Source organism: Podarcis cretensis (assembly GCF_951804945.1).
Source record: "Podarcis cretensis genome assembly, chromosome: 14".
Lineage (NCBI taxonomy): Eukaryota > Metazoa > Chordata > Lepidosauria > Squamata > Lacertidae > Podarcis > Podarcis cretensis.
The window spans coordinates 21,940,453-21,958,755 of record NC_137183.1 but is presented as its reverse complement, the minus strand read 5'-3'; the positions used below and the strand labels follow the sequence as shown (position 1 = coordinate 21,958,755).

General features: G+C 44.9%; 2 protein-coding genes across 6 annotated transcripts in view; both read left to right on the top strand.

Annotated features, from left to right (window-relative positions):
• The window catches only part of LOC307203455 (F-box/LRR-repeat protein 14-like), a 234,344-nt gene that overhangs the window by 209,345 nt on the left and 6,696 nt on the right, over nt 1-18,303 (top strand). The window lies entirely within an intron of this gene.
• The window catches only part of AKAP13 (A-kinase anchoring protein 13), a 246,935-nt gene continuing 234,296 nt past the window's right edge, over nt 5,665-18,303 (top strand). For 3 of the 5 annotated variants that reach the window (XM_079954146.1, XM_079954145.1, XM_079954143.1), the window contains exon 1: nt 5,666-5,812. The gene's annotated coding sequence lies outside the window, so the exon portion shown is untranslated. Of the gene's footprint in view, nt 5,813-18,303 lie in introns of all 5 variants that reach the window. The other 2 variants (XM_079954144.1, XM_079954147.1) reach the window with 2 other exon arrangements.

Sequence of the window (18,303 nt, the reverse complement as noted above, 5' to 3'; positions counted from 1 at the left end):
TCATTCACAAATGTACAAAAAAAAAAAAAAGGGAAACCCACCAATATTGCTTTGCTCAGATAAGTTATATTTAAGCCACTGTTAGTGGACAGTTCCCTTGACCGAATGGATGGAAGGTTGCCCACTCTTGATGAGGTTACATTCCCTCTGAAGGAGCGGGTACATAGCTTGGGGGTACACCTGGATCCTTTGCTGTCACCTGACACTCAGGTGTCGATTGGTTTCAGCTGGTGGCCCAACTGCACTCCAGTGCACCCGAGAGCCAGTGTGATGTAGTGGTTAAGAGCGATAGACTTGTAATCTGGTGAATTGGGTTCGCTTCCCCATTCCTCCACATGCAGCTGCTGGGTGACCCTGGGCCAGTCACACTTCTATGAAGTCTCTCAGCCTCACTCACCTCACAGAGTGTTTGTTGTGGGGGAGGAAGGGAAAGGAGAATGTTAGCCGCTTTGAGACTCCTTTGGGTTGTGATAAAGTGGGATATCAAATCCAAACTCTTCTTCTTATATCTGGACAAGAATAGCCTAACCTCTGTGGTCTATGCTCCGGTAACTTCCAGGTTAGATTACTGCAATGTGTTATATGTGAAGACAGTTTGGAAACTTCAGCTGGTTCAGAATTCAGCAGCCAGGTTGCTCACTGGGGCAAGACAGTTTGAGCATTTTATGCCAATCCTGGCACGACTGCACTGGCTGCTGATTAGTTTCCAGGCCCAATTCAAAGTGCTGGTTTTCACCTATAAAGCCTTAAGTGGCTCAGGACTGCAATACATCCCCATATGGACCACCCCAGACCCTGTGGTCATCATCTGAGGCCCTCCTTCATGTGTCTCCTCTGTGAGAGGTTCAGAAGGTGGCAACACAAGAACAGGCCTTTTCTGTGGTGGCTCCCTGCTGGTGAAATACTCAACCCAGGGAGGCTTGCTTGGCGCCTTCATTACGTATATTTAGGCACCAGGCAAAACATAGCTCTTCTCCCAGACCTAAACAATCTGGGGTGGGGGTGGTATTAGTTTTGTTTGTTACCATGTTGTGCATTTCTTTGTTTTTATGTTGTAAACCACACTGTGAACCTCGGGTGAAGGGCGGTATAAAAAATTAATAAATAACGACGATATGAAATGCAATAACACCAACCTGTAAATATGCCACGTAATTAAAAACGTAAAACTTCAGTTGAAAATGGTTTGCAGAAATTCATATCGTGAAGGGCTGTCTAAACAGTGCAATTGTTTCAAACTGTTTTATATATGTAACTGTCTTTCTGTGTTATTGTACGCTGCTTTAGGATGCCTCATAGGAAGTGATTCATGAATGAAAGAGTGAGTCCAGTGATTCATGCTTTTATCTTTCTTGTTCCTTCAACTGCTGTCCTGCTGTTTTAAACAGGTGGAAAAGCTTTACCTGTATAAATTCTGCATCTCAAGCTGATGTTCAGAACAACACATCTACAGCAACCCCTAGCTGCAGTCTCATGTTTACTTACTCAGGAGTAAGCTCTCATTTAACACTATAAAGATGCATGTGCTTGGGATGCACAGTTGCAATAGGTACTGCTACACCTTTTCTATTTATGTCCCCTCCATCCCTTAACTATCAACCCATTGCAAATGGGGCAGCAGTCTTCATGGCAGAGAGGTGCAGCTGAACAAGGACTCAGTCTTGTCTGCCTGGTAGGAAGGAAGGAAGATGAGGAATATCCCTTGCTTTCGGATTACACGGGGCTGACCTGAAAGCAGCCACTCTTCATCAGAATGATTTAAAAAGGGAGAATGGGACGTGGAATTCCTGAGCTATCGGCTAGTTTCATTCTATTCACTTAGAATTCAGGTGAAACCAGATTTTTTTTCCTCAAGGTTGGGAAATTAGCATATCAATACTGGGAAAATTGTGGCGTCATCGATTACTGCTGTGTGTTGAATCATCCTGTTTGAGCTTTGCATAGATAGGCTGTACATTGTGCATTTCAGTGCCTTCTCTGCTTTACATCTTGTTGTTGTTGTTTAGTCGTTTAGTCGTGTCCGACTCTTCGTGACCCCATGGACCAGAGAACGCCAGGCACTCCTGTCCTCCACTGCCCCCCGCAGCTTGGTCAGACTCATGCTGGTAACCTCGAAAACACTATCCAACCATCTCGTCCTCTGTCGTCCCCTTCTCCTTGTGCCCTCCATCTTTCCCAGCATCAGGGTCTTCTCCAGGGAGTCTTCTCTTCTCATGAGGTGGCCAAAGTACTGGAGCCTCAGCTTCACAATCTGTCCTTCCAGTGAGCACTCAGGGCTGATTTCCTTCAGAATGGAGAGGTTTGATCTTCTTGCAGTCCATGGGACTCTCAAGAGTCTCCTCCAGCACCATAATTCAAAAGCATCAATTCTTCGGCGATCAGCCTTCTTTATGGTCCAGCTCTCACTTCCATACATCACTACTGGGAAAGCTTCACATCTTATGCATATATTAAGAGTTGGTGCTGGGTTTTGCTTCTTCCTCTTCCCTCTCTGTCACTCCTTCCTTTTGTGCCATGTTGTTTAGAGAAAGCCTAGCTGGTGGGGACTGTTTTATTTGAATTGGTTGCATTTAAGCTGCCCTGAGAGTGCCACTTTTCTGGGCGAAGAGTGGGCTGCACATGTTCTGATATTGTAATAAATGTTCTATTATGCAACAATATATTGTCATGATAGACCTGCCAGCTTCGTGCATCAGATGGAGACTGCTCTAATTTGCATTCTGTTAGTTTTAATGGTGCCCAATATTCCTTTTTAATTTTTAATTTTTGGAATGTTTATTTTTGGAATGTTTTGCAAAGGTATGAGGAAGCAATTTTGTGGAGGACAGTGGGAGAGTGCTGTAGTGCTCATGCCCAGCTTGTGGGCTTCCTAGAGGCATCTATATGGTTGGCCATAATAATAATTTATTACTTATACCCTGCCCATCAGGGTTGGGTTTCCCCAGTCACTCTGGGCAGCTCCCAACGGAACATTAAAACACGATAAAATATCAAACATTAAAAACTTCCCTAAACAGGGCTGCCTTCAGATGTCTTCTAAAAGTCAGATAGTTGTTTATTTCCTTGACATCTAATGGGAAAGTGTTCCACAGGGCGGACGCCACTACTGAGAAGGCCCTGTGCCTGGTTCCCTGTAACCTCACTTCTCGCAGTGAGGGAACCGCCAGAAGGCCCTCGGAGCTGGACCTTAGTGTCCGGGCTGAGCGATGGGGGTGGAGACACTCCTTCAGGTATACTGGGCCAAGGCCGTTTAGGGCTTTAAAGGTCAGTACCAACACTTTGAAATTGTGCTCGGAAACGTACATGGGAAAAGAATGCTATGCTAGATAGTCCCTTGGCCTGATCCAGCACAGCTCTTTTTATGTCCCTATGACTGAAACAATAGGAATGGTATTATCTAAGAATAAATATCCTCAGGGGATTGACCTGTTTGCAGCAGACTCTCAGGTAGTATCTAATCTGAAATCTCTGGGTGGCTAACTCAAGTCCTAAAAACAGCAAACGAGACAGGAGACACAATAAGGAGGGGAGGAGAAAGAGGTTTTTGCAATGAACCCTCCACAGTGGCTCCTTAACCTTTTAAGGTGTGTTGGCTGGAATAGTAATGAGGACTAGCGGAATGAATATCAGGTGCTTACAGGTATTTTTTTTTAAATGAATATTTATTCGTATTTCCAAAATAATACAAAGTACAAAAACAAACAAAAAAAGAAAAAAATAATAAAAATACAAAAATGCAAAACTTAAAAACAATTAAAAACATAGAATTTCCATTGCTTACTTTTCTTTTAACTTATTTCTCAGACCTCCTCACACCTCCCCTCTCTGTATTCCAATTCAAATTATTAGCTCAGCAAATCCTCACCTTTTAATTCACTTTAAAACCCAATTTTATTTTATCTAAACGTAACTCTCATCCAAGCTTGTACATCAATACTTATTCTTAAAACATTTTCTAAGATCGACCATGATTCCCTTCCACGAATTTCCCAATTTTCATACAAATAGCAATAGGAAAAAAATTATAATTATATACCTTGTAAATTCCCAATTTCTATTCCACCATACCCCCTTCCCGGTTTCACTCCCCAACAAATGTCAGTCTGTCTCAATATACAATCAGCCTGGAGATCTAACATACGAGGCTCTTAATTCTCTGTCACTTCCTCTCCGCCGGTCTTTTTGATAGTCCTTAATGTTGAACGCCAAGTCTCGGAGAAGCTCCAGCCCAGCAGGATCCAAATTTCTTCCAGCCAAACCTCCATACTTAAAGGTGAAGCCTATGGGGTATTCCAAATCTTGTTTCATACTCCTTTCAAGTCCGATTATCCCCACAGCTCCACGGGAGAAGCAGTCGACTCTCAGCACCACGCCACTCACTCCGTACCGTTCCGGAGCCTTTAAAAAGGCTCCTTCGCAGCTGGGGTGTGTGCAAAAGGTGCCCGCCGAGTCCCCATGTTCACAGGCTTCGCGCCTGTGATTTTTAAGGGTCCCCGCTTTGCCGCAGCGGCAAGACCCGATCCCGCAGAGTCGTTCCCTCCGGAGCTCGGAGGGAATCCGCCATTAGTCGATGGCGCTAACCCGGAAGTCTGCCCAGATGCTTACAGGTATTAGACCTTCCAATAGTGTAGCCCGGTTAGCTTGCTGCACCAAAACCAACAAAGGATATTTGTAGCACCTTAAGCCTAGAACCTGGTGAAGTGGTCTGTAGGGCAAGGATAGCCCCCTGAGGGTGTGCCCCCTGAGGGTGTTGGACTGCAGCCCCAGCTAGCATGACCAATGGTTAGGGATGGTGGAGGTTTAAGGCAGTACCTGATGGGGCCCACATTGGCTCCCGTTGCTCTGTGCTGTAAGAGCATATGCTTAAGCACAAATTTCTCTCCATGCAGGTGCCCTGCAAATTATAAATTGTATGGCTTCCTCTCCAGTGTGTGCCAGGAAGTGAACTTCTGCAAAAATGCTGTGTTCTCTGCAAGAGTTTCCTCTCCCTTCAATAGAACCACAGTTCCCTTACACCCTTTAAACTGGGTTCGAAAATGGTTTAACCTTGCAGTGTAGACATGCCCTATGGTGCAACGCAAAACACTTTGTTTATAGGAAGAACAGTGGCGAAGAACCTCAGTCCCAGGGGCTCAATGCGGCCCTCCAGGCCCCTGTCTCTGGCCCTTGGGACTTTCTGCAGGCTACAACTCCTCCTTAGCCACCCTGCTCACTGACACAGCTTTCCACCTTCTTTGAGTGCTTTGAACCCTGATAATTTCTCTTGCATGCCTGGGATGCAGGTTATAGAGGAGTGCAAATAGAAAGTAGCCCATGGTCCACAGACAAATTTGCATTAATTACTTGTCCGCTTTTGTCTTTGGCCTTGTCTACTACACTGGCATGTGGCCCTCGAATGGTTGTCCAGAGGGGAACGTGACCCCGCTTTGGGCCTGAAAAAGGTTCCCCCACTTCTGCCTTAGGGGGACCTGTGTTTTGTGCTCACTGTCCAATAGGTGGCGGTCATGGAACCGATTTGAGTTCCATGCAAGCGCAAAGGGAAGAATAGCTTTTCTCCAATGTCCTCTTTCAAAGTCTGTGCTTTCCACGCAGGCGCACGGCGTTGGAGAGCAGCCAGCCAGCCTGCCTGCCTGCCTGCTTGCTCGTTGCGGGAGGGGGCAGCCCAGAGCGCTCGGGTCCCGGACAGAGCCACACAGCCACCACGCAGCAGCAGCGGGCGGTGTGTGAGCGGCCATTTCCCCCCGCGGCTGCCCATCGTGGATGCTTGGAGGGCCCCCCCTCCAATTCTCTTCCTCGGCGGGCGAGTCTCGTGGTGAGCGGAGAAACTTTCCTCCTTCTTGTTTGTTCTTCGCCTTTGCTGGCTTGGGGAGCCCGCGATGCAGCGGCTGCACAGGATCGGGGATCGCGATCCTCCTCTGCGCTTTTTTTAAAAAAACTGCTGTAGGGGGAAAGTGTGCCCATTCAATCTTGGCCAGGCCGAGCTTTTTCCTTGCGGTTGGGGGTTTAGGATCGGGCGCGCACGGTGGCAAGGATGGCGGCGCGCGCGCCTCCTTGGGAGTAAGTCCCATGGAACTTGTCGCGCGGTGGTTTTTAATCCGAGTCAATGATCGGTGCGCTTCCACGTGCAAATAATGGCAACAGGTTCCTTTGCTCGTCGGCCGGCTCTTGCACTTCGAGAGAAATCGCGCGTGGGGGGGGGGCGGTTCTCCATATTCCGCCTTGCGTGAAGCAAGCCTCTTCTCTCCCCCCTCCCGGCCGCTCTGTGGGTGTGTTAGCAAAGATGGGATCCAGAAAGGGGGTAGATGCCACTTTAAAAGGTGATATTGGGAGAAGTGGGGGGGGGGGGGTAAGTTTTGTCTTTTTAAAAGCATTTCTAAAGTCTGATGTTTTACAGATGGCCTCTGGGTGGCGGGGGGCTGATCATGGATCCCCTGCAAAGATTTGGGGGTGGGTAGAAAGGAAGAGGGAGGAGGAAGGGGCGTCTGTGCTTGCTGAAAGGGGGGCCTTGCTGCTCTTCCTCTAAGGGGAGGGGGCTTGTTTGGCGGGGGGTGTGTGTGTTGATTCCCCCTTGCAAAGCCCCCCCCCAGCTCGCTTTTACGCTATCTACTTCGAAGGGAGAGCCCCCTCCTCAATTTAAACGTGGCTTTATTCCAGACCAGGCAAAGTTGCAAATCTTAGAGGGGAGGGGGGCGCTTGGGGGAGGTCGGTGTGAAGTTTTGCAAGAGGCGCCGGAGGAGGAGAAGACTCATTTTCTCCCCAACTCTTTAAAATTGTTTTGCAATGCGGGTGGGGGATTCTTCCTCCACCCCCCCCAAACAACTTCCTTCTCTTTCTGCACATTCTTCAGTATTTGAGAATGTTGTAGGGAGGAGAGAATGGGACTTTTAACTGCATGGAAGCTGGTTTTTTTTTTCTTTTCTTCCAAAGTTCCTCTCGGGTTGCGTGTGGTGGTCTAATCTCTGGCATTTTGGGTGATCTGACTTGGTAGAGGCCAGGAGTGGGATGTGATCTGTGCTATGGCGCTGAGGGGCCCCGCTGCCTCCCACTGCCGCTATGTCTGCCGGCCTTTTGCGCTTTATGAGACATACTGTGCGTGAGCCTGTTGAATTCCACTGTGCCCCTGTATGGGGGGGTTTGGGGGGCTAGGCGAGACATTTAAACCCCATTCTCACCCCCGCCTTCCAGAACCCGGGGGATGTATAGTTTAAGGGGTGCTGCGAATTGTAGCCCTGGAAGGGGTAAACTACAGTTCCCATGATTTTCTGCAGAGAGAGGCTTTGCTTTAAAGGCATGGTGTGTTTGCAAAAAAGCAGGAATATCTTGGGAGATTTAAGTGCTGTGGGTTGGGGGGAGGTCCTGGATGTCTGAAGGCCCCCCTCCTCTCCCTCCCAGCTCAGTTTTTCTCTCCCCCCCCCCACTTCCAAGGGTGTCCTATAAAGTCATTGTGTTCCTTCTCTCCTCTCCACCCCTCCCCTTCCAAATGTTTTTCTGTCTAATAGGCTGTATCCAACCTTCTGGTGTTTTGTAACATCTGGGCCTTAAAACGGAGCTTCATTTGAGCAGGCAACACTGTAATTTCTCAAGTAGTACTTTAAAATTTTGAAAGCGTGATTGAGAGAAACTTTAAAAAACACACACAAAACCCAATGCCTTCTTTTTTTGGGGGGGGGGGGGAGAGGCGATTACAAAGGACTAATTGTGGTGAGGTTTCCATTCCTTTTCCACCTACCTTGCAACTTTTCACTCATATATAGTCTGATTTTTGATTACAGTATTGTCCCCTTGCCCCCAATTCTGGTTGGGATTGTGATCGTTCCTGCATATTCAGGCTAATTTGCAAGTTTCCCTCCCTAGAGTTCTTATTGAAGGCCATCGGTTATAGCGCACACATACTCTCTCTTACCATTATTTTGTTTTTCATTAATGTACTTGAGACTCTGGGTGGTTTCTAAGCAGTTTGCAAAAAAAAGAAAAAAAGAAAAAAAAGAAAATGAACTGCAAAGCATTGGTAAAAATCCCAATTATTAAAAAGCACATCTAAATTTGAAATACACAACGAAGCAACCCCATCAAAATATAAACCACCATGATTAAAAATGATTTTTAATTTTGATCCACTTGGTATTCTGGATAAGAGGAAGGGGAAGGTCTGGTGGAGAGTTGCCTTATTAAATGTGTACAGCATAAAGTTTTTTGGGAAAACTTCTTGAGCAGAAAGCACATGCATCCCATGTTGTGGATGAATAGCTGGCGGAAAAGTTTAATAGGAAATTACTGAATGCTGTGCAGTACATTTCATTGGTCTGCATTCGTTCTGTTTTGTTTGCTCAAAGCTCACATGGTGGTTGGATTATGTCCAGTCTTTATTGAGCATTTGCTCGGATTTGTTTATGGGCTGTATGACAATGAGCATATATACTGATACTTCTGTTCATAAGTTCTCTGTTGAGCGTGTATTTGTTCATTCACCCCACACTTTAAATGCCTTTTCTCCATCACTTTCCGAACCACAAAAAGTTTGGTGTTTAAAAGTGGATTTGTTGTGCTGGGGCAACAGTAATGCTACAATCCACTTTATTTGTTCAAATGTACGTTGACAGTCTGTCAATATTTTGAGGGAGAGATTTAGACACAATCTGGAGACGCTGAGAGTACGCCTTGATGGAATACTGAAATTATTTACAGTACATTCAAGTGTTTTTCTGTAATAACAATAATGTTTTATGCCCTGTGTTTTCTTCCTACCTTCTCTACTGGTTATCGACACGCACACACATATATAATATAATTCAGGGCATGTCCAAAGTCCAATTTACAGCTATTTTGCATTTTCTCCTTTCACATCTGCTAGTAGATGTTCCCTTTATCTTCCTAAAGCTTTTGTGTGTTGTCAGTGAATCCATGTTTTTATTTGTATAAACAGAAGTTTGCTTTGATTTTACACACAAAATGTTCATTAATGGCACCTTATTATTATTTTAGGTTATTATAATTATTATTAATACTTGAGTCTGAAGCCGTCCTGCCCATGAGGCGAGATGAGGTGGCTGCCTCAGGCGGCACTTTCCCAGGAGGCAGCATCCAATTCCACCTCCCAGTCTCCCCAACATCTTGGGGCAGAGAGGCACTGGGTGGCAAAGTTCTGCAGAACTCCTCTCCTCCTGCCGATTTGGGAAGAGGGCAGGTGTTCCACCACCCAGCTTTGCTGCCTGGTGGGATGGGGGAGATCTTTCCCTCCTGCCCTACCTTGCGGTGGGGCTTTGTATTCTGAGTCAGCCAGAATTGGCCTGGGTGGTGGCTCTCTCCAGTGCCTGATCTCTGGTTTAGCCTCTTGAAGCTGTTTTGCAGACTTAACTATGTGAAGTTGAAGGAATGGGTGGGGCGCTTCTAGTAGTTCATGTTGTTGTCCTAATGTGCGTGGGAGATTTTAATCTTGCAGCATAATCGGTACATGTTTTTCCCCCAGTCTGTGCAAAGTGGATGTATGTATGTTTGTTTATTTACCCTTTATTAAAAAGGAATGCTCCCCCCTCCCCGTTGAAGAGCCTGGGTTAGAGGTGTATGAAATATGCCTCTAAAATCTCAGCTTCAATTCTAGGTTTTCTACTTCCGTTCTACAAAGTGAGTCCCATGAGGAAGGCTGTGTACACACTATATCTTTATAGCACATTTGAAGCACATTCTTCCTCAAAGAATTTGGGTTACTGTAGTTGAGGGTTTTGACCTAGTTGAGATTCCTGCATTGCAGGGGAGTGGGCTCGATGACGCTTGAGTCCCTTCCGACTCTATTGTTACTGAGAATTGAAACTATGAAGGCAAGAACTAGTCCAGAATTCTTTGAAGGAAGGAATGTGTTTTGAAGGTATAATGGGTATACAGTCAAAGACTTTGGCCTGGTTTGCCAGAGGTGGGGAACCTTTTTCATCCTGGGGGCTGGATTCCCTTCTGGCCAACCACCTGGGGGCCACATGCCAGGGTGGGTGGACATGAATTTTACCTTCGCACAGTAGGTTAGTTTTGTGTACCTGTCTCTATCCTCCATTGATGCAAGCAGTGCATTGGAAAGGACACTTCGTTGGGAGCAACAATTCAGAGGTCTTGCCTCGTTGTCCGAAGGTGGGTTTGTGGTTTGTTCCCTTCCATAAAAATCACAAGCTGCAGCCAAGTTTGGTTTTTGGCTTGCCACTTATGGTTCATTGTGTGTGGGGAACAAACCATGAATCTCGAGGAGACATGTGAGATTACTAAGAGCATTTGTTACCTCTCTCCTCAGCCGAAAAGGCTCCCAGAGTGTGGCTTGCTCACAGTCAATTAAAACATGGTTGTCCCAGCCACAGGCTTACATACAATCTTAAAAAACAACACAAGGTGAAAGGGAAGGAAGGGGGAAATCAAACTTGGACACCAATTTCTAATCGGTTATAATGACCAGCTGACACAGCTCAAGGGTAGGAGGTGACGGTTGGAGCTGGCCTTTTCTGATGGAGTGAGAGCCCTGCTTCCCATCTCTCCCACTAAGCCTGTCTGATGAAATGGCTGCTCCCAGATGACAGGGGAAGGAGAGCAGTTGCTCCCAGTGTGTGGTGGCGAGGAGCCAGTTTTTGAGCCACATGCACCAGCAGGCTCAAAGCACAACTGTGGCTTATTTAATGTGACTTCCAATACAGCCATTTTGATGCAGTAGTAGGACTTGGGGGGTGGGTATATGACTTACAAAGCACTCCACCAGAGCCAAGTAAAAACCCTTCCTTGTTGTTGTTTTTTAAGTGCTAGTGCCATTTTTTAATTTTTAATTTTTAAAAAGCTTATGTGTCATTCCCATTCATTTCAGTATGGGAAGTGGTGGATAACATCCTGTGAGTCAACGTTTGTCTCCCTCTCTGTGACTTCGAACAGCGACCCAAAATCTGCCACTTGAGATGGACACATCATCCTGATGCCTTGAGGCAGAACCGCCTCAGTTTCCATGAATTAGTGTTGAGAGAATTTCTTTTTTTATTTTTCTGCTTTCTCCACACTGACGAAGGCATTTATGGACCCCTGTACATAACGAATCACATTATTGATATGCGATTGTGGTCCTTGTGGTCCCTGCAGATGATTGGTATTAGATGCTACGGAGGAAAGTAGAATGATTGCATGTTGCTCCACTCCCGGTCGTTAATACTTCATTCCTTTTTGAATATTCCAGATGATAATTTTGAGAGGAGGCGAACTACTGGGAAAACAAATTTAAAAATTAAATTAATTTAAATATTTCTGCCTTGTCCTGTATTGCTATACCATGGGATGGGTTCATAAAAGCAGCGCATGTTAATATAACTTGAGGTCAAAACTGAACCTGTCAGCAATAAAATAAGTCCAAAGGCAAATCATAATATTAACTGTATCATTGGCCTATCTGAAATACCTCCATAAACAACCAGGGGTTTGATGCAAAAAAGGAAGCCACTATGATCATGTCAGGCCTCCTCTTTTTCCCTAGAGTAGGATATAAATGCCACCCCCTTTTTATTGCCACAACAATTCTATGAGGTAGGTTCGACTGATTTCTCACAATGTAACATGTTGATCTTCAGGGATTATAGAGATTTGAACTAGGCCGCATCCTCACAATGCATACGCCATACGCTTCTTAGCATGGTTTGAGTCAATCCCTCTTCCCAGGGAACCCTGGAAATTGTAACTCTATGAGGGGATTAGGGGGTTCCTAACAATTCCCAGCCAACAAAGTACAGCTCCCAGGATTCTTTGAGAGGGAAGTCATGACTGTTTAAGTGGTATAACAGTGCTTTAAATGTATGATGCAGATGTGATACCAGCCTGAGTCCAATGTCTTCTCCACTACAGGTGCATTTTTCAGACATTGGGAGTCTTGCATTCATTTTCCTGGTTATAACGCTAGCGCTTCTTTCCTTTTACACTACATTGCCTGTTGTTTTAAGGAACTCTGGCTTTTGATACATATAATGCTATGTTGCGCTAAATTTCATTCACACCAATGGTGTGTCATTGGACATGGACTTTATAGGTGTGCATGTTTCTGTTCCCTCATGAAAACTGTGGGAAAACAACTGTATGCCAGAATACCACTCCAAATTTCATCACATTGTATCATCCATGAAAACCATGGGAAAGTTAAAGCGTAGAAAACTCCTGCGATTTTCCAGGTTAGGAAGTTGCAATTGAGATTTTCCTGGAAGCAATTAACATGGAGATCCGCATTAAACTTCCCTTATATGTGACTCGATTTCCAGAAGTCGTTGTTGCATTGAGTGAAATCTGAAATAAAACATTAAAATCTATGGATATGGAAACGTTTGGGGATATGGAATAAAGTTGTGTTTGGATGCAGCCTCCATTATGCATTAGGATGGCTCTAGGAAGGGTGTCAACAAGATTCGGCACCTCTTTATCTAGAAGAAAAAGCCCTGCCTCCCTCAGAGGACACCAGGCTTGTATTCCACCAGTTACCCCCCCAGCTGTCCTTGCATTCTCCTCCCAACCCTGGTCTCCAAGGCCAAAAGCTGCAGTTAGGGCTTGGTATCTTAGCAACAGCCCTGCTCTTGAGTTTCTTTGGGCCAGGTGGCTGCAGCTGTCCCAGGCCTGGAACAGCTACTTCCTGTTACGCGTTCTAGTTTTGCAGCGAAGTATTGACAGCGGAATTTTAAACATTGGGGTTTTGGCCAGAAGCAAACATTAAAAGGCGCAAGGAGATAGGATAATAATATATTAAGGATGGAATAACAAATAAAGTGATTTAACGCAACAATAACAATAATAGTGGGGAAAGAAGATCGCACACGGGTGAAGGGAAGTACTGGGCTGTGGGGGAGGGAGGTGGAGGGATTAATTGAAATTGTTAAAGATTGGTATAGGATTTAAGAGTTTTAAATTTTTATAAAGATTCTATAAAGAAAGCAGAAAGAAATATCAAGTAAAGGTATCGGAGAGGAGATCAGCGTAAATGAAAACATGAGACTTACGGTTTTGTTACATATGATTTTATTTTGGAGTTGTCTGCTTATTTTGGAGTTGTTTGTTGAAAAGAATGTATATTATGTGAATGAAATAATAAAGGATTTGAAAGGGGGGGGGACATGGGATCTGTGGTGCTCTGAGCATCAAAAGGTACTCTGAGATTGCTTTTGTGGCGTCACCACACGTCCGCTCATTTATTGTGGCACTTATCTGAAGTCATTTTACTGTGGTTTCCTGGTAGCCTCCTTATAATCGTTTTCTAGCCCTTGGCATCTTAAATGTAAATCTGGGAGGTGGTTGTTTTTTAAAACATTGCCCATGTGAGGATCCCATCCTTGGGGTTGTTGGCACCTGTGTGTCAAAATGTTAGCAGGTGGCATTGCATATTTATGGATCCCTGATGTGCTGATCTTGAATGTGCAAGGTTTTTCTTAATTAACATTCCCAAGTGTTAAGAGAGAATAGATCTCAAGCCATGTTGCTCAGCTCTACTATGATAGCAAGTTGCCTGGCAATATGATTCAGGATTTTAAAAAGCACCTGGCTCCTAGCAGTTAATAGCAATGGTGGAACTATGTGTGATCAGAAACACTGCCTACCACATAAGAGTTAATAATTTAGTGTGGCAGTGCTCACACTTTGAAATTCCCTGCCTATTTACACAAGGCAGGCACCTTCACTGTATTATTTTGAGCACCTAAAAAGCATTTTTGTTTAAGGCTATGTTGACACGTGTTTTTAACCTGGCTTTTAGATTATCGTCGTTTTTAATTATTTTTTGAATGTTCTAAATACTTGTTTTTAACTGTGTTCTGTTGAGAATTCAATTCTATTCTTTTTTTTGTAAACTGCTTTGAGGGTTTTTAAAAATGATAAATGTTACAAAATATGTAAATTGCAGTGTGTTCCATTCTCAGAGTTGTTAAAGCAATTAGAGCTGACTTCAGGCTTGTGGGATCTACTTAGTTTGCTACTAGAAGCTCAAGATTTGCCAACCGCGGTCAGGTGCCAAAGCCCTCTAGAGACATTTCTTTAAAACAGGGTTGGATGAACCCCAAGTCCAAGGGCCAAATGTGGCCCTCCAGACTTTTCTGTTTGACCCTTTGGACCCTCCCCAGCTCACAGCCCCTCACCAGCTTTAACCTCACTTGGGTGTGCACTCTACACATGAACAGACGTTTGTGTGAAATACAGCTTGCATCTGTGTTCAGTGCGACATGTGAACAAGACTACAACCTTTCTTTTGGAGATCTGACTGGGGTATTTGGGTTGGAACTCGGCAGCAGATTATAGTCTTCCAGGTCACTGGTCACCTATGCTGAAAAATGAGAAAGCAGCACCCAATTAGCAACGGCTGGATCTTTCTCTCCTTCCTTACCTGATTTTATTTTGAATAAGTGGCAGTAACCTTTCTCTTTTCGGTTGCTGTTGGTTGTTATAAATTCTTCTGTAGTTATATTTTCAGTCTCGGAGCAAAAGTTTTTAGAAAGAAGGAAGAAAGTAGATGTTACTATAACCGGAAAAACGTGTAACCTGGCTCAGAGTCACAGGTTATATTCAGGTAAAACAGTGCCAAGTATGGAACCTGATCTGCGTCCAGAACACTTAATAAATTGGCGGGGGGTAGAGTGTGAAAAATGGAGCAGGTTCTACTTTGGACTTGATTTTCCCTCTTGCCAACTCTCCTTGTGCTTTAATTGGGCACTGCTAAGCCCAGAAACTCCTTCATGGATCATTGCCTTGTCGTGGCGAAGGGGCTTGAATACTTTGGCCACCTTATGAGAAGAGAAGACTCCCTGGAAAAGACCCTGATGTTGGGAAAGACTGAGGGCACAAGGAGAAGGGGATGACAGAGGACGAGATGGTTGGACAGTGTTTTTGAAACTACCAGTTTGACCAATCTGGGGGTGGCAGTGGAAGACAGGAGTGCCTGGCATGCTCTGGTCCATGGGGTCACGAAGAGTCGGACACGACTAAACAACTAAACAACAAGCCCAGAAAAGGAAAGGCAAAACCATTTTGCAAAAGCAGATACCAGTTCCCACCCTATGCCAGGTGGCGCTGTGGGTTAAAGCCTCAGCGCCTAGGACTTGCTGATCGAAAGGTCGGCGGTTCGAATCCCTGCGGTGGGGTGCGCTCCCGCTGCTCGGTCCCAGCGCCTGCCAACCTAGCAGTTCGAAAGCACCTCTGGGTGCAAGTAGATAAATAGGGACCGCTTACCAGCGGGAAGGTAAACGGCGTTTCCGTGTGCGGCTCTGGCTCGCCAGAGCAGCGATGTCACGCTGGCCACGTGACCCGGAAGTGTCTCCGGACAGCGCTGGCCCCTGGCCTCTTAAGTGAGATGGGCGCACAACCCCAGAGTCTGTCAAGACTGGCCCGTACGGGCAGGGGTACCTTTACCTTATAAAGCTGTTTTAGCCTGATAACTTCTGCACTATTAAGCACTTTTATCCAGCGGAGAAGGAACATGGGTGTAGCAGCTCTGCTGGGGTATGTATGTTTCAGCTCTGACTTCCCAAGATTGGGTGAATTATTCAAGCCTGTTTTGTGATAGAAGTGAACCTCTTCTGTATTGGGGAATGTTTTGTGTCCATGGAAAACTCTGATCTTCCAGGCTTCTTTACTGCAATAGATGCAAAAGTCTCCCTGTTGCAAAAGTTGAGTTTCATCAGATTAGGGGCAGGGAGGAGTGGTGCAGCCTCGGGGCTAGTAGACATTTGCTTCTGTTGCTCGTCTGTGCGCATGTTCCTTCAGGGACATCATCTGCCCTTTATTGTTGTCATCTGTGTACTCAGATGTTAGTCATGTTATATCTCGATGCACTTCGACTGTTCCGCATCCAAAACTGAACATCAGGCCAATGTGGGGACTTTAGTGTCCTGAAATAAATCTACACCACTTAGTCATTCAGGGAGGTTAAATCTGCTTCCAGGGTCAAGTTTTTAAAATACCGGTAACATAATACAGGTATGGGGGACCTGTGCCCCCAGATGTTGTTAGACTGTAACTTCCGTTGTCCCAACAGCATCTGGATGGTCCACAGGTTCTCCACCTCTGTCTTAAAATATTTGTTTAAAAAAACTCTAGTCGGTTTACTAAGTGAGTATCTTTTCTTAGCTGTGTTCCTCATATGGAGTTAATCTTTAAGCTGCTTTAGAAAGCCATAAACCTCACCTTGGTGTTCCTTTAGTTTGTGATAAGAACTGTACTGGCTGTATTTCAGCAGATGTGGTTTCTGAGTAGTGAAAATAAGAAGCACAGTATTCCCACTTAAAATATATGCCCCTTTGCGTCCTTAAAGAAAAACCTCTATGTGACTCTTTTTAGTGATGACAGAATTCAAGCAAGTATCTTTCACTTAATTATATTACAACACACAATTTCTTAATATGTTTCCAAACAGAACTCTACCATGTTTGTAATAGGCGCTTAATCCAAGTGTGTGATAAAAACTGAGGTGGGCATTCCAAGTTTTGTGTTAGGCCAGGTTGAACTGCAACTTTGATAAACTATGCAAACTTGTTTGTTTTACATAACATGCACTCTGCAATGAATTTTTTATTTATTTATTGTTCACCAGCAGGAACTATGGAGGGTACGGGGCTCTAGCTTTCCAGCCATTTGAAATCGTCACCAATTCTTTTTCTGTTGACATTCCTATGTACTTTCAAGCCACATTTGCAAGGTCTTGGAACTTGAATGTTCTAATGAAAGGTTAATTCATCAAGAACCAGTGTAGTGATTTGTGGCTGACCACGAATCTCTGGGCGAGGGTTCAAATCCGTACTTGGCCATGACTTGTTGGGACCACTCAGTGTAATCTACTTGACAGGGTCCTTGAGAGGATAAAATGGCTTACTTTGGAACAAAGTCCACACAATCTGGTAGCAGCTCTACAGGGTTTCAGATGGGGGTCTCTCGCACACCCAGAGATTCTGAGGATTGAACCTGTGGCTTCTGTATGCAAAATAGATGTTCTACCCCAGAGCTGCAGCTCTTTGGAGAGCAGAACCATTTATAGTGGTACCTCGGGTTAAGAACTTAATTCGTTATGGAGGTCCGTTCTTAACCTGAAATTGTTCTTAACCTGAAGCACCACTTTAGCTAATGGGGCCTCCCGCTGCTGCCGTGCAATTTCTGTTCTCATCCTGAAACAAAGTTCTTAACTCGAGGTACTATTTCTGGGTTACCTACTCTCAACCCTTCATAATAGAGAGGTCTTAAGTACTTGTTCAAAGGTGCCATGGACAACTTAATCGCATCCTCATGTTGCCATCTCTGTTCATGAATCTGCATCTTTTCTCCTTTTTGGCTACTAAACTTCCTTTCCTAAAATTGATCTGGTTATTTCTTCATTCCCTGAATAGTTTCTTCGTGGTGGCGGTGTTGATGTTGACTAATGTGCAGTGTGCACTCCCCTTTTGTGCCCTTTCTAAGCCTTTTGAGGGTAACTGCTTAGCAACCGTCCTCGCTTGGTTAATGTTTTTACAGGCTTCTTCTGTGCAGACGTGGGATCTGCTTCAGTGACTGGAGGTTTGTAATGTTCATCAAGGTCGATGGCCCAAAGCAGTTTAAATCCATGCCTGGATTTAATTCCTTGTTCTCATTTCAAGAGGCCTTTCCTAATAATTAGTGGGCACGGTAATCTTCCATTCTGGTTGTTAATTTGCACAGGTTGATAGGACCAGGAACTCTTAAAAGCCCTTGACTTTTCATTTGAGTTCCCATAATAGTGTCTTCCGTTACTCTGGTTTGATGCTAAAGACCAAAGGCCGGGGATGATTGAAGTGGCAGGATATCTTCACGGGGGCAGTTTTTCAAAAGTGGGTTCGTTAGGAAGCCCAGAGACACATGCCTTCTTAAGATGGGACTGCTCTTTCCACCTTGCATACTTATGGGACCAGATACCTTTCTCTGTAGGTTTGCATTTCAAAGTTGCTCCTGTGCTGCATCCTGCATGTAGCTACATGACTTCTCTCCGAGGTGGCCCAACATGTAATGCACCTGTAAGCATCTTTCAAACCTGTTGTTTGTGTGCATACACTTTTTTTTGGTAATGCAATCTGAACTTCAAAAAGAAAAGAAATGCTTGTGGCAAAATGGCTGTTTTTTGGCCCTGCGCTAGTGATGCACCTTCTCTTCCAGAACACTAGACCTTACATAATGGCAGTAAAATGGAATTATGCTGTGTCAAGCTATTATCAGAATTGTTGAGCATGTGGCTTAGAAGAAGAAGAGGAGGAGGAGTAGTTTGGATTTGATACCCCACCTTTCACTGCCTTTAAGGAGTCTCAAAGCAGCTAACTTTCCCTAACTTTCCTT